Source organism: Agelaius tricolor, unplaced genomic scaffold (assembly GCF_023055355.1).
Source record: "Agelaius tricolor isolate 1412-34295 unplaced genomic scaffold, bAgeTri1.0.p SCAF_6, whole genome shotgun sequence".
Taxonomy (NCBI): domain Eukaryota; kingdom Metazoa; phylum Chordata; class Aves; order Passeriformes; family Icteridae; genus Agelaius; species Agelaius tricolor.
Genome location: NW_027269266.1, coordinates 9,051,501 through 9,065,104, shown reverse-complemented (window position 1 = coordinate 9,065,104; position 13,604 = coordinate 9,051,501). Strand labels below are relative to the sequence as shown.

General features: G+C 37.1%; 1 long non-coding RNA gene across 1 annotated transcript in view; it reads left to right on the top strand.

Annotated features, from left to right (window-relative positions):
* The first annotated feature begins 3,043 nt into the window (after positions 1–3,043).
* Positions 3,044–13,604, top strand: part of LOC139591366 (uncharacterized) — a 48,447-nt gene continuing 37,886 nt past the window's right edge. Inside the window, exon 1 of the long non-coding RNA XR_011679621.1 lies at positions 3,044–3,164. This is a non-coding gene — a long non-coding RNA (uncharacterized lncRNA). The remainder of the gene's footprint in view (positions 3,165–13,604) is intronic.

Here is a 13,604-nt window from a genome sequence, read left to right as displayed (position 1 = left end):
AACCTTTCAAGGTCATCTGCAATTAGAAAAGCTTTGAACTCTTTTGTTGAGGGAGAGAAAAAAAAGAAAATAATTACCTCAGCAGCACTTTGAAAAGACTGTGCAATACATCTCAGTTGAAGAAGGACTTATCTTGAACCATCACTCCAGATCCACATCTTTGGATCTAGTTACCATTTAAGAGACAAAGAATTAATCGACTTGCCGTCATAGCATGAGAAAAGACTGGTTCTGCTCTTCAAATGCTTTTAATCTGATCCTGAGGAAGGTATTTAGGGAGAGCATCTATATGTGATTTAGGTGTCTCAACACCTTTGAGGGCAAAAGGACCAGAGATTGAAAGGTGCATGGATTACCAGTGAAGCAGGTAGTTGCTTTCTAGGAGTTAAAGATGAAAAGCTGTCCTGAAAAGCAGAAACCTCACAAGGTTCCTCTCAGCATTGTTTGGTATCAACACATAATTATAAAATTTCATGCTAATAGCAAAATGGAATAAAACACCCAAATTGCACAAGGATTTGGAGAACAAATATATTGTTACTCTTTTTTCAAAGAGCAATATATTGCTACTCTTTCTTCAAAGTCTCTTACCATGTTAAAAATTATGAATACAGTCAAGGGGAGCAGATGGTTAAATCAAATTGAAAATGATACATAAAATTAGGCACATACTTAATTATCAGGGGCCTATATTGGCCCAGGCTACAGCAATGACTTAAGTCCCTAATGACGACCTGTCCCCAGCCCTGCTAAGTTTCATGGAGCATCAGACAAAGCTCTGCTCCTCAGAAGCCTGCAAACACACAGAGCCAGAGCCACATCCTTGGAGCCAGCAGAGCCTGGTGACAGCTCTGCCCAGCCTGTGCCAGCCTGGCCTGGGCCAACCCTGCCCACCCATCCCAGGCAAGGCAAAACTCAAGGGTGCCAGCAAAGGAGTGCGTTAAGAGGAGCCCTCTGCATTAAGAATAAAGATGCTTATCACAGTCTGAAAATGCTGGAGAGGTACAATATAATCCCTCGAGCTTTGCTTTCTCCTCTCCTTTCAGAGGTGCTTTTTATAGGGTTGGTGTATTTTTTAGGAGTGAAATACAGCAAGCCTGATTTGCATAGAGCTATTTATCACTACAGATCCTCTGCAAAAACTTAGAGAAACCTTGAAAAGCCCTAGGGATGTCTGTTCTCAGCCACAGCAAGCCCCTAAATGCTGTACAAAAGTCCATAACTTGCAGAAATATCAGATGTATTTTATCAAAAGTTCCAGTTTTTGTTACTGTCACCATGTGTGTTGAGTTAAATGTAGCTGCACACAAGGTGCCCAGCAAAGCCACCTGTCCACTCCTCAGCTTGACAGGGGAGAGAGAATCTAGTGAAATGCTCATGGGTGGAGATAAGAGATCTCTTACTAGTTACCATCATGGGTAAAACAGACTTGACTTGGGGAAAATTAAGTTATTACCAATCAAATCAAAATAAAGTAAAGAGAAACAAACCCAAAACTTTAAAGACCTTCTCCCTACTCCTTCCTTCCTCCCTGACTCCTGAATTCTGTCTCCCTCCTGCCCACCAGCAGCACTGGGGGACAGGGAGTGGGCTCCCTCCCATGACAGAGGATTCTCCATTAACTTCTCCAGCATGAGTCCTTCCCACAGGCTGCAGTTCTTCATTAATGGCTCCAGTGTGGGTCCCTTCCATGGAGGGCAGTCCTTCAGGAACAGCCTGCTCCTGCGTGGGTCCCTTCAGGGGGCCACCAGTTCTACCAGCCCAGCTGGTCTTGCTGGGAGCCTGCTCCAGTGCAGCCTTCCCAAGGAGTCACAGATTCCAGGGCATCCCTCTGCTTCAGTGTGGGATCCTCCACTGGCTTCAGGTGGATCTCTCAATAAATATTAGTGAAAAACCACATGTATGTGTCATTTTGTGTGCTAAGAGATATCGCTGTGCAATAGACCTAACTTAAACCTTCTTAAAATATTTTTTGGCAAAACATAAAATTTCACAGTGTCTAGTTTCTCTTTTCTGGTTTTCAGTTGAAAACAAATTATTATTGATATATTTTAACATAGGCCTTATCAGGAGGTTCTGCAGAAAGACAGATTTTGTGATATGTTAGGCTCAGAGCTAAGGAAATGGTTAAAATCAGTACCATAGAAGAGGCATCAGGATGACATTCCCTTGTCTGCAGTGTGCACTTGAAGTCTGGAAAAGACTTCAAGTCTGCTCTGCTATTTCTCTCTTGCATTCAGAAAAAACATCCACCTACAACAAGTTTAAGAGTTTTCAGTCTTTCGAGTGGGGTCTGGTGACTCCTGCTAGACTAATAGGAGAAAAACCCCAACATTTAAACAATCAGTTGCACTGTGATACTTATGTCATCAAATTAAATATATCACTTTTCTCTGAGAGAGGTAATACAAAGAAATAGTTTGCAAAGTGAATGCTTTGAATCGACTCATGAGAGTTTAGGTGTGCACCATTAAAATTCCTGCTTTCAAGTTCTATATACTTCCCAGGCTTCTAAAAGGCCATTTATTGAATCAAATAGCTGTGGAAAAACAAGTATCTTCTAAATAATGCAAAATACCGAACACTTATTCACAATGGTGAATAATTCTCTTCATAAGAAGCAAGATTGATTTTGCCTTTGATTATCTGTGCCACACAGAAATACTTTTTCCAATTAAGGTTAAAAAGTTAATGCTACAGAGTCAACAACTTGACAAAATAGCACATTAATCAGGAAGTATAAACTCATTGGAATTCCTCATATTATGCTTAAGGAGCTATTTCTGGAATACCAGACAAGTATTGAGATACAGAGACATGTTCTGGAGTACTGATCAGCCAGCCCTTTTAAACCATAACATGTGGATTGCACCAATAGCATATTGTTAACCAAGGTACTCAAATATTCAGTCTGTCACCTCTTACTTTGTTCAGGAGCAATTAGGAGCCTAAACAGTTCAAATGATTTTCAGAAAAATATAACATTCCACAAAGTATTTTCTTTACAGTCAGCTGAATGTATCTATGGTAACAATAGTACCACAATCAGCTCTTCACTATAGCAATGTGCTTCCTCTCCTGGCACCCAGTGCTGCAGGGACCTTGCTGCACTACCTGCTGGGACCATTGTCACCACTTAGTCCTGATGGGACTGTTATTGCCAGGTAGGCAAAGTTAATGAAGCTCCTTGGACCCTGCTGTGACTGGATCTGGGTTAGCTTGGGCACTTAGCTTGGCCAGAAGAAGCATAGGAGCTTAGAGCAGCTTCCCTTTCCTGAAAGGAACAGGAAGGAAGTAGGCAAATAAGAGGATGGGAGGAAGGGATGGCATCTGTTCTTGGGGGTTTTGTGCTTGGTTTACTGATGAATTCCCAACAGAACCTGTCAGTGCTCTATTCCTCTGAAAATCAGACCACAGCCAGCTTAAAGTGTTTGTAAATGTTTATAATTGGAATGGTCCCATAGTTGTGGTTCTTATTCAGCAAGTAGGTGAATAAGAGAATGGGAGGAAGGGATGGCATCTGTTCTTGGGGGTTTTGTGCTTGGTTTACTGATGAATTCTCAACAGAACCTGTCAGTGCTCTGTTCCTCTGAAAATAAGACCACAGCCAGCTTAAAGTACTTGTAAATGTTTATAATTGGAATGGTCCCATAGTTGTGGTTATGTTCCAGACTGAAGGCAAGTTACAGTTTTCTAGACAGCAAAACTGTAAAATAGATGAGCTATTGCAAAAATGACCTGCCAAAAAGATTCACTTCATTTGAGATTGAATTGTTGGCTCCCATCAAAGTGATGGACATTGTCAAAGGACTATGATAACTTCAGGGTGTTATGTCTTCTCATTCCCACACATCAAACTCAAAACAAGATGCTGGAGTAATGTTTGAATAACATGTTGTCACATCTATAGGATTATGATCCCATAATGACAAGTGAGACATGAATATATATACAGACAGTTAATATTGTCTGTAATGAAGAAGGATATGAAAAATAAATATTAAGAGCAGTTTCATAAAAATGAAACAATTACTTGATAATTTTGTTAATGGACTAAGAATACAATCTACTCTTGGCTTTATACTGATCACAGTGAAGCAAATTAAAGAAGTAATAGAGAGAATAAAATAATGATAAAACTTGCTTTTCAAGTAAAATAATAACTTGGAACACTATCAAGAATATGGTTGTCATTACTTTTCTAATTTTTTTACCTTGCAAAAAGGATATGTATTCTCTCACTGTATAACCAGATATAAGAAGATATAATGAAAAGAAAAATTATGGTCATTAATTTCACTTAGGAAACCTTTTTCCTTTATCCCACAGTGTAGCTACATAAGGAAAATTCATAATTTGGCCTCTGGCAGAGAAATATTCAGAATGAATAAATAGAAGTATCTCATGATACCTGCAGTAGTCATAACCTTGCTAAGAATGTCTCAGAGAATGACAAAGAGGAGATCACAACTCCATTTGTGACAGTGAGGCAGTATTTGAAGTGCTATCTACACCCTATCACTCATACTTCAGACTTCAGTACCTGTGGCATTCCCGTATCAGCTCCTCTAAATATTGAACTAAACTCTGCTCACTGCTACCTAAGCAGTCCTTTCAAAATCAGTGGGATTTTATGGGTTTTGCTAAAATAATTTGATTAGTACACCAAAGATAAAAACAACCTTTTTTGCATCATATTAATCAGGACCCTGCCTGTCAAATGGAGTTAGAATGTGGTAGGCTAAGACTAAACTAAAGAGAGTTTAGCTGAGATATGAAGTTGGCCATGGAGGATAAGTGTTAAAAAGTGATGGTAAAATCCACAATACTGTCCACTGTGGGTTATTGAGAAGAAAGGCTGTACCATCAAGTTCCTGAGTCACAGCAGTTGTGTACTAGAAGACCATCTGGAAAACAAAATGGTTTGTCATCCACTTCAGAACTTCCAAATAATCTAGCAAAATACTGGGCTAAAATATCTTTGACTGAATGTTGTTCAATAAAATCTGACAAGATATGTAAGGGTTTTTACTAAGTATGTTGGTTAAATGGCTCAATATACTTCATGTAAACAATTCACATAAAATTAAATGAGAAATTTGGGTCAAAAACACTGACTTATTAATATTTATAATGTCATTTCATGTTATAGTATCCTGTTATTTAGCTTGGGACTTCCAACTAACCCATACATTTACTATTTCGTGTAATTTTTCATTAATTCATTAGTGAGAAGAGCTTTCTTCTTTTTAGTGTGTTTAATCCTTATTTGCTCTTATGATATCCCAACCCTCTTCTACAGAAAAAAACAAAACATTTATCTAGCAGCCTCAAATGAATAATTGTTTCTGTTTCTCTTGTAGAAAGCTTTGGTATGATTTTTTCTTTTTGAAACCTTCCTCATCTTTTTAATTGAAAAGCAGGTTCTAACCTATGCATTAATAACCAAACCCAGATTAGCTAACTCATTTCTAGTTCTGGATGGATTTTGTGAAAGTTTGAGATGTCAAGTAAAATGAAGCAAATATAGGTTTATACTTTATGTACCCCTTTTATGTACTGACATTAACAATCATGCTGTTAGCCTGTTCTCAGGCAGTCAGACATGATTGTTTCTTCTGTGCAGTGTTAAAAAATGAGTTGATGCAGAATACACACAATCTCTGCAGAGTGACCTAGCCCTCCACACCACTGTGACTTCCAATACTCAGCTGTGGCTGGGATCCTCTTCTCTGTGCTCAAGTGTCAGTGTAGGCAGATCCAGAACAATTTCTCTCTGTGTTTCATACTATCCTGCTCTGGGGGTAGGTGTCCTTGTCCATGGCAGGCAGCATAGAACAAGATGATTTTTAAGGTCCCTTCCAACCCAAACCTTTCTCTGATTCTGTGTTAGAGCTAGAACCAAAATACAAGCAGCCCTGGCTTCCAGATACCATTAGATCACAGCTCTTAAGTGATTAAACTGTGCATGCTAACACATTTCAGCTCAGTTGCTTCAATTTGAATGCTCTGATTTTCCAATTAAAAAGCAAAAACAAAAACAAAAAAAAAAAAAAAAAAAAAAACCAAAAAAAAAACTAATCCTGGGGTTTCTCAATGTATTCATTTAGACTTGCAGATAATAAAGAAAATGTAAAAGCTTAAGACTCTCCACTTTGCCACAACTGACAAACTGTGCAGGAATAAGGAAAAAGAAAAAAAGGAAAATTTAAAACTATAGATGAAGCAATTATGTCTTCCAATAACCCTCTCAACTACTGTCACACCTGCTTTCCATCTATCCTTATTAACAAGTCTAATATAAAAGATTAAAAGCTAGACACTTGCAGAATCCAAACACTCATTACCAGCTGTTTTGTGCAGATGTCAAAAATTAGGACTTTCAGGTGGGTTGCCTGAACCAGAAACAACCTGCAAAATCTTGGGTTAGGTTTTAATCTCCTCATATAAAACACATTGAAAAGAAGACCTGCTTTTTGCAACAAAAATATCATTTAAAAAACCTGCAGTATGACTACTATGGACAAAGGGAGGAAAGCGACACACAAAAAAAGAAAAAATATATAAAAAAGAGAGGGTCTCAGCAGGAAAGTGCATGTCTTCAAGACAGATAACAACTTTCTGTTTCAAAGGTTTGTACTCCTATCCCATTCCAAGTAAAGCCATTATGTTGTGGTCCATGTTGTGCATTTTCAAAATTAGCAAACAGGTGTTAAATCTGGTATTTGACAGCTATAGCAATGACAAGCATTGTCTTCACAGCTGTGGTATCTGGCAGCCATTGTTACCATAAGAAGTGCTGGCAATTGAAAGAACAATTTGCATTATTTTGCAATTGCACAGAAATTACTATTGTGCAGTCACTGCAGCCATCAGTCAACCCTTTGGGCAGAGTATTCAATATCTTTTGTATCAGTGGAGACAGTAGTCCATTTGTCTTGTAAACTGGCACTTTGCATCAACTTGTTACTTAGTGGATTAGGTAAATGTGTGAACATAATCTCTGCAGCTTGGTGAGTTATGAGCTCTTCAGGCTATTATAGTTAATGATGGAATGAGACTGGAACATCCACTGTGACCTTCCTGTCCAACCTTGGGAGAGAACAGTCTCCTGATTGCTGCTTTTTGGTATAAGGTTCAAAGCTGAATTTTCACATGGAACTGAGAATTTCTGTACCTCCACCCTGAGACTTGATAGGTCCTGAAAATCAGATCCACAGCTGTGAATAAAGGAAAGGGGTTGTAATGCCAATGCCAAGGCAAACTTTTCCTATTTAGAGAGTTATAGTCAATTCTGGGACAGATTGGGAACCAGCAGAGATTAGGAACTCCCTTGAATACTTTCTGCTTTCTCCTCCATTTTTTCATTAGTGGCTTCCTGTGCCTTACAAAAGGGCCCCAGTATCACCTCCTTTCTTTCAAAGAGCTCTCACAATATTTTTATGCACATTTTCTGACTTAGACGTCAGTTCTGGGCATAAATCAAAATATTTTACATCCAAAACTAGATAATTTTTTACTAATAGAACCAGAAGTACTGAAGATACTTCTGTTCTATTGTTCTTAGAAATATAAATACTGTTTTTTGAATATGACATTGTAAAATCCACAGGGCCACAGAAGTTTTATTCTCAGCCTTTGTTTTTACTAAAGTGGAAGACTAAAGAGCACATTTCTAATGATTTGTTCATCAGAAAGTGTTCCAATAGGGCTATAATTAAAAACTAAGTATTTTTAAAAGAAAATTTGTAAATCAAACTGTTTGCTTAACTTCACGTTTAAATATATCCTAATAAGCAATGTATTTCCACAGTGAATCTGCCATAAATCACTTTCTGGAATTATTTATATTTTTGGAATACACAGCCCCAATACATAAATATTATCTTTAGATTGATTTATTTTAGTATTTATACACAGTCTGTTCTTCAAGCTTCTGGGCTTTTAATTAATCTGGATTTGGGGCATAAATTCTTTATGCTTTGATTAATACCAAGCAGGTTTTATTTAATTAAATAGACAGACTGGTGAGAGACATTTTAATCAAAAATTTCATATGCATACAGTACATCTGTATTTTTTAATACAAGCTCAGGCACATTAAAACAAGATTTATTCTTTCTCAGCTGTTTTCCTTTTTGAATTATGGCATATTTCTGGTTCATGTGAGGAGTTACCTTCATGCACTCATTTGATCCCCTGCCTCCTCTCTCCTCAGAACAGCAGAGTGAGGAAATAAGATGGGGTGACAGGAACGAACGGGAAAAAAAAAGGACAAAAGTAAACTAATCAAATGCTGAGAAGAAACTTGTTAGAGATCCGTGAATTTTTTAAAAGCAAAAATGAATGTTATAAAAACCTCTTTTTGAGGAGCAAAGTAATTCTATCAAAATGCATGACATTTCTTATGAATGGAAAACTGGAATATTTCACAAAATAATATCATATGGTCATATCATCATTATCTTTTCAGCCACAGCTAAGAGGTTAATTTTAAAATTGTGAGCATTAGTTTTTCTATGGAAAACAACTATCCCAGAGTAATAAACATTTGTCTCAAGTTTTGTGTCTGCCTACCTTATGTGTATATTTGGTCATTAGCATAATATCATCTTAACAACTTTTTTAATTTTCAGCACATTTATTTGCTGCTCAACTCTGTAATATGACAAAACTTTTAGCTTTCAACATCCGTAATATGACAAAACAGTATTTTTAAAGATAGAAAGTATGGTCTTCACAGTTCATAACACAGTTATAGTCTTTTCATTTTCCACAGAGCTGGACTCCCAGTTAAGAATTAACAGGACTGTATTTAGAGAAGACTACAGTATTTTTAGAAGGGTAAGATCAGTTCAAATTAATATTAAATAAATCTGTCTTTTGTCCTGGAAGAATTAAAAAAAATCTGGATGCAGCATTTGAAGACATGGATTGATGGCAAACATGATTGTGGTGGTACTAGGTTGATGTTGACTTGATGACCTTAGAGGTTTTTTCCACCTTAATGATTCTGTGATTCTATGATTCTGTCTTCAATGCCATTGGTTAGAACTGAATTTACAGAAAGAGAGAAGACAGTGGCTGCAGAAATGTTTATGTCTCCATTAAAGATGCAAAAATTTTATTAGAGGTGACAAGGAAGTGATCCAGAATGAAGCCCCCTCCAGAGGTTCCAGTAAAACTTGAGGAGAGGTGAGAGCAATGTGCAGTGCAGGACAGCACTGAGACATAACTATGGGGAACTTTTGTCTCGCCCTACTCTTAATTTCTTCCTTGCTTTCTGAAAGTCTGCTGCAATGTTCAACATCTCACATTTTAATAAGGTTTAGCAGTTTGTCATCTTTCGAAGTGTACATTTTGAAGAGAGAAGAGCAAATTTTTTCAAAGAACTGGCTATTATATCTTCTACTGAAAGATTCTGTTATAATTACTAGAAGTGTTGAACAGAGTTTTCCCCAGAGAAAAATATTTAACTTTTTCAAACTCAACTAAGAACAAAAGCTGAGACTTATTGACAGTTTGTTTGCACACCAATTTCTACCTTAGTTAATGCCCAACTTAATTTTTGAGCTTTTCTGAAACTTTTTGCCCCCTAAACTCACTGATTTGACAGCAGAAAATATCATAGATGAGGATCCATTAAATCTAGACATGATATCTACATCTAAATTAATTCATTCTATATCCCCTCATAAATAAGAAAACAAAAGAAAAAAATTGTGAAATCACTGTCTTGGTATTCATCTATAAAGCCTATTAAAACCAGCTAAGATGTATCCCCAATTTTCTGAGTCTAATGCAAAAGCTGATGGATCCCATCCCATGACTGCAGGAGGAAGAACAGAAACCCCTGTTCAAAATATAATTTATGCTGTTGCCTTGCCAGGGGTCATTTATAAATGAGCAGGTAACTATAGGTATATAACTGAGGGCAGGTAACAGGGTGCATTGTGGGCAGCAGCTCACATTTTTACAATGTTGAACAGAACTGAATTTCTTTAAATAAACACCAGGACTTCAAAAATCAATACATATTAAGATATCTAGATTCTGAAATTCTGTGCCTATTTTCACCAGGAGTTACTTGTCTCCAAAATTAACATTCTGGAAACAGAAGGAAAATCTCTGTCAGTGTCAGTATATGAACTTTTAAAGCCTTGGAGTTAATTTAAAAAAAAATAACAAAGGCCACAAGTCTTTTTCCTTGTTTTTATTTGTTTGCTCTGAAAAGGAGATACCTCCACACTAAATGATTAAAAGAAATAAAATATGACCAGAGGTATCCAGCCTGCTTCTGAGCATTCCTGGAGGTTGCCAGTGCACTTCTAAGAGCTCCACAGAAGCTGACTGAGAAAAGCAGCTCACAATATATGATATTGTAAACTGAAAGAAAAGGAAGGTCACAAATAGAAAAAAAAATTGAAAACCTCTGACTTGCATTCCCAAGGTAACAAATAATACCACCTACAAACTAAAATTCCTCTTTTTAATAACAATCAACCATCATTAGTTAAATTAAAAATAAATGCAGGATTAACATATCATGCATTATAACGTTATTCAAACACAGTTCACATGGGGTCTGCAGATAAAATAGATTAGGCCAGTGGTTAAAAAAAAGGAGAATTAGAAATTACTTTCATTTTTCCTTGAATTTGAGAGCAGATGTAGGAAGTTTCCTCTGCCTTCACAAATCACCTTCACCACTCTTTCCAGTTTAATGTCCCTAAAATACATTTGTTCCGAGACATTTCTGCGTTCAAGTTGTGCAGTGACTTGTTTTAGAGAAAACAGCCACAGAGCTGCTCTGCATGCCTGTCTGTGACATGCTCTCAAACACTGATTTATTGTGTTTCCTCAGCTGCCTCAAGAGTTTCTTCTCACGTTTTGCATCAGCTTATACATGAGCAGCACTCCTAAAATATTATGATGCTCTGGAATAGTCACCAGTGAGATGAGCCACCAGAGCCTCTCAGAATTACAAACAGAGGAGGCTCTGTGGTTGTCACTGCTGTTCTGTGCTGGCTGTCACTGCTGCTGTGCTGCTCATTGCTCTCCATGTGTAAGTCTTGGTTTATCTCTACAGCCACCTCCACAACATCTGCACCAAAATTTGCTTGTAGGAAAGGCTTCATGAACATGGCTACCTACAAGGCAAAGTTCACCGCCAGACAAGATATGAATGATTTATACATTTATATGTCATCTAATACATAATTATCCTCTCATTATCATTCAGAAGAGCTCTGGGCTACATCTACATCCACTGTTTTCAGTAGAGGCTAAAAGTAGAGTGGCTGAATATCTCTCAGCAAGAAAGTTACCTTTGAAGATGTGAGTGATGCACAAAGATTGTTGTGTGTTTATTACATCTCCAGTTTGGGATTAACCTAGAATTAGAAGTATTTTATTGTCTTCTTAGGAATGTTTCTTATCAAATCTTGTCAGAAATTATATTATGTGCTTTGTGACTTTTCAGAAAGATATGATTCTTGATTTTGAAAAAATTCCTAAGCAAGATGTTTGGCAATGGAGTCGGAATGTATACTTTTCAACATAACTTCACTCAAGCTTTTTTTTTTAAGTAACGTATTTTGCATAAATATCTTCAGAAAAACTGCATAAGCAATTCAAGGAGAAACTGTTCTTTACAGTGAGGGTAGTGAGACACTGCCCAGGCTGCCCAGAGAAGTTGTGACTGCCCCATCCCTGGAGCTGTTCAAGGCCAGGTTGGATGGGGCTTTGAGCAACCTGATCTAAAGAGAGGTGTCCCTGCTCATGGTAGGGGATTGCAACAATCCCCTTTAAGGTCCCTTCTAACCCAAACCATCCTATGGTTGTGTCATTCTGTTCTGATGGTTCATGATAAACTGAAAAGCACGACTAAAGAGTCAGTAAATAATTTGTGTGTCCCAAATCTGCCAAAAGGAAAAGTTTTTACAAGTGTCATGTGGCTGTGTTTCTCAATTTTCCTCATAATTTTCCATGTTGGAAAAAATCCTCTGTGAATGATTAAAGATTGATTTAATAAATATTTCAGTGGAGATTGCTGTGATTCATTTGAGAAGGATTAGTTGCCAAATATATAATAAACAACAAACAGTTGTGCTCAAGTACTTTGTTGAGTAATAGAAACTGCATTTTTTTGGCTTTTAAAATAATGTGCTAAACATTCTGCAAAGGGCAAACATTACAAAGTTCATGAGGAACTTTCCAGAAAGTGGTCCCTATTTCCACTGAACTTAATGGAATTCTCCATGAAATTAGAACCAAATTTTTTATAAGCTCCATGTACTCAAAAATTTTAAAGAATTTTTTATTATACTCACTTTAAACCACACTCCTCTTTATTGAGACTCTCATCACTAGAAAAGCAACTGATGCTGTTGAGGCACTTCATGTTCAGGTCAGGTTGAGCAATGAAGATCCTGTTACTTTTACTTTCAGATTCATGCCAACACCATGATCCATAGATTTCCCAAAGGGTACAGCTCTCAGGCATTGCACTTTCTTCACAATTTATGTCTCTATGATTTCAAAGACTTTGAAGACTATTACATACCAGTATGAGGACTAAGAAAATAGAAGGTTTTTGTTTAGTTGAGAAAAAATTGGATTTTTTATCAATCATTAGGGAGCAGTGTGTTATTCTCAGGTGAATGTTTATTGATGGGAACACATTTTGAATATTTTTAAAATATAAAACAGCAAAGTAATGTAACTGTTCTGAGAAGAACAGCACCACACAAAAATTCTGTCTTTATGTATATATTGTTTTTCCACCCTTTTTAGCAGATTAACACTGGAATTTATTGATTGCACTCACAAAGGTTTGCAATGTTCCAAACAGCATTCTAGACTTCCTGTCTAGAATGAAATTTTGAATTTCATTAATTACTTTATTACCACAAATTGTTGGAAGAAACATGTGTTCTTGGATGTTAATTAATAGCTCATTATTATTATACAAATTAACTTGGCAGCACTATGTGCTGGATATTTGTGGAATAATGAATTACATTAAAGGGAAGCCAAGATGGCAAACACTGAAGTGCATGCATCTATTATCTGCTTCTTATAAATGCATAAACCTTTCCTAGGGCATGAAACAGAAATCCTAATGAGAGGCATACTAGAGTTAAAAGGGAGAAAAGAAGAAGAGAAGGGAAAAGGATAAAGAGCAATGCACATCTAGCTTGATGTTCTGAGCTTCACACTGAGAAGCAACAGCTCCCCCAGGTTTTGCTCTAAATGGGTTGTTATAAAAGATGGGAAAGCTGACAATGTAATGCACAGTGGTGTGAGTCTTGTGTCTGATCTCAGAAATTCACAGTAGTAAAAGTCTCATCTCAACAGCTCTGAGCTTTCCCTTCCTTTCCCTTCCATCTCTCCTTTCCCTTCCCTTCCCTTCCCTTCCCTTCCCTTCCCTTCCCTTCCCTTCCCTTCCCTTCCCTTCCCTTCCCTTCCCTTCCCTTCCCTTCCCTTCCCTTCCCTTCCCTCTCTCCTTTCCCTGTTAATATAAAGAAAATCAGGCTGAATTCATGTATATCAAAAGAAATAAGAGTTATTCACTTGGAGAAGAATAATCAATATGTTCATTA